This window comes from Pteropus vampyrus, unplaced genomic scaffold (assembly GCF_000151845.1).
Source record: "Pteropus vampyrus isolate Shadow unplaced genomic scaffold, Pvam_2.0 Scaffold154, whole genome shotgun sequence".
Taxonomy (NCBI): Eukaryota; Metazoa; Chordata; class Mammalia; order Chiroptera; family Pteropodidae; genus Pteropus; species Pteropus vampyrus.
Genome location: NW_011888935.1, coordinates 1,282,121 through 1,285,345, shown reverse-complemented (window position 1 = coordinate 1,285,345; position 3,225 = coordinate 1,282,121). Strand labels below are relative to the sequence as shown.

The window sequence follows — 3,225 nt, the reverse complement described above, 5'->3', positions numbered from 1 at the left end:
GGGGGCAAGGTGTGTGGAAAGGGCAGTCTCTTCAACAAATGATGTTGGGAAAACTGGATATCCATATGTAAAGAATGAATATGGACCCTACCTTAAACTGTGTGCAAAAATCAGCTCTAAACATAAGACTCAAAACTATAAAACTCTTTTAAGAAAACATAAGGGAAAAGTTTCATTTCATTAGATTTGGCAAAGATTTTTTAGATGTAACTTCAAAAGCATAGGAAACAAAAGCAAAAATATAGACAAATGAATTACATCAAACTTAAAATCTTTTGTTCATCAGAGGACGTAATCGACAGAATGAAAAGACAACCTATGGAATGGGAGAAAATATTTGCAAATCATATATCTGATAAGGGGTTAATATCTAGAATATATAAAGAATACCTACAACTCAACAACAAAATACAAATAATCGAATTTAAAATTGGGCAAAGGACTTGAACAGACATTTCTCCAAAGAAGATATACAAATGCCCAACAAGCATATGAAAAGATGCCCGGCATCACTAATTATCAGAGAAATGCAAATCAAAATCACAATAAGAAATCACCTCACACCCATAGGATGGCTACTATCAAAATAGAAATCACAAGTGTTGTTGAGAATGGGGAGAAATTAGAATCTTGGTGCACTGTTGATGGAGTTGTAAAGTAATGCAGCCACTTTGGAAAACAGCACGGTGTTTTCTCAAAAAATTAAAAATAGAACTATCATATGGTCCAGCAATTCCACTTCAGGGTAAATGGTCAAAAGAATTGAAAGCAGCATCTTGAGGAGATATTTGTACACCTGTGCTAATGACAGCATTATTCATCATAACCAAGAGGTGGAAGCAATCCAAACGTCCATCTATGAATGAATGGGTACACAAAATGTGGTATACGCATGCAATGAAATACTATACAGCCTTAAAAAGGAAGGAAATCCTATGACATGCTACAATAAGGATAAACCTTGAGGAAATTGCGCTAAGTGAAATAAGCCAGTTACTAAAAGACGAATACAGTCTACAGCCATGCCACCCTGAATAAGCCCGATCCCGTCTGATCTCAGAAGCTAAGCAGAGTTGGGCCTGGTTAATACTTGGAAGGGAGATCACCTAGGAAGACCAGGTGCTGTAGGTGTAAAAAATAAAAAAATAAGGGATTGTAAACTACAAGGTCCTTGCAATCTGTGAGGTCAACCAAGGATTACCGCGCCTAAAAAAAAAAAAGAAAGAAAAAAAATGACAAATACTGGATGATTCCACTTATATGAGGCATCTAACGTAGTCAAATTCATAGTTGTAGAAAGTGGAAATCTTGATTGCCAGGGCCTGGGGTAAGGCAAAGGGAAACTGTTGTTTATTGGGCACAGAGTCTCTGTCCTTCTGGCCTGTAGAATGGGAAAGTTCTCGAGATCTTCGTCACAACAATGGGAATATCCTTAGCGGTGCTGAACTGTGCGTTTAAAAAAGGTTAAATGGTCAACTTTATGATGTATGATTTTTACAATTAAAAAAAAAAAAGACTTACAATTCAGGTTTTTCACTACAGCTAAAGGGGGCCACTAATTTCTTGCCTCTGCCCCCATATACATAGGCATTCATTACAACTTGGTGGGTGTGACATGTGACAGGTGACGGGGTTGAGGCTACCTCCAAGGTGAAGGCTCTACCGTGGGGACCAGAGAGTGCTGCATCACGCCTCCCATCCCTCACCTTGGGTCCCACCAAGTCGAGGTTCGGGCCGCCAGGCCAGCTCATTCCATTGATGACCAAATCCTGCCTCGGTGATCCTTAAACACAGGACACAGGCTCCCCCTGTGGCCACCAGTCTCGTTTGATCAGCCCCCTACTCTTCTGATTCTATTTAACCTTATATTCAAATACAGTCCGATCGAGGGTTAAGGGTCCAACATATGAATTGGATGTGGGGACACCTTTCAGTCCACAGTAATTTCTATCCCCATGAAGTTTCCTCGTGTCCCTTTTCCCACAGGGCTGCCCTCCACCTTTATCCTCAACCCCCCTCCAGGAAACCGCTCTTCTTATTTCTGCCTTAAATGTAATAATAGTGTCTTTTTGCATCTTGCTTTTTTCACTCAACGTAATAGTTTAGATATTAGTTCCTGTCGGTGCATGTTGAGTGATGGATTCCTTTTGATTGCGGAGTGGTGTCCTAATGCATATAAATACGCCACAATCTGCTCATCCGTTCAACCCGTTGTGGGGCATTTGGGTTGTTTCAAGTTTGAGTTATTATAAACAAAGAATATTAAAATAGCCTTATAAAAGTCTTTTAATGGATAAATGTCTTCCTTTGTCGTGGGTAAATATTGAGAAATCACAGGATAGGCATATGTTTCACTTTACAAGAAAGTTAATATAAGAAACGGCGAAATAGTTTCCCAAGTACCTGTGCAGGTTCCCCTGCGCTGCGGCACCGTGTGAGGATTACAGTTCCGCCTCCTTGCTTGTACCTGGTGTTGCCAGGCTTTCTAACTTTAGCTATTGTTCTTGACAGGAAGGGACATTTCTTCATGAAGCAGTATTTCCCTTATTTGTTAAATTTCCCTAATAATAGCTAGTGATGTTCAGCAACTTTACGAGGGTTTACCGGCCTTTCGTAAAACATTTTTATTATATGGTTAACAGTTTATTTTTGAGTTTTAAGAGTTCTTTATATATTCCAGGCACAAGTCCTATTCTAGATATTAAAAAAAAAAAATTTTTTAGAAAATATTTTCTTTCAACCTGTAGTTTATCAATTCATTGTTTTTGATAGTTTTTGGCTTTATTTAAACACAACTGACACATAAAATTATAAGATATTTAAAGTACGTCGTGATGATTTCACATACCAGGACAGGGTTCCTCACAGCTAGTTAGTTAACACTTCCCTCATCTCATAGAGTTATCTTTTTTTTTCTTTTTTTTTTTTTTTGGTGAGAACGGTTAAGTTCTACTCTCTTAGCAAACTCCAACTACACAATACAGTATTTTCAATGAAATTTGCCATGTTTTTACATTAGCTCCTCAGACCTTATTCATCCTATAGCTGAAAGTTTGTGCTTTTTACTGACTTCTCCCTATTTTCCCCACCCCCAACTCCTGGCAACACTTTTCTACTCTCTGTTCCTGAGTTTTACTTTTTCGGGATTCCACATATTAGTGAATTATACAATATATGTCTTTGTCGGGCTTATTTCACTCAGCATCATGCCCTCGAGGTCCATCT

At 38.5% G+C, this 3,225-nt stretch overlaps 1 pseudogene; it reads left to right on the top strand.

Annotated features, from left to right (window-relative positions):
- Positions 1-1,012: 1,012 nt before the first annotated feature.
- On the top strand, positions 1,013-1,131 carry LOC111745412 (annotated as a pseudogene).
- Positions 1,132-3,225: the final 2,094 nt, after the last annotated feature.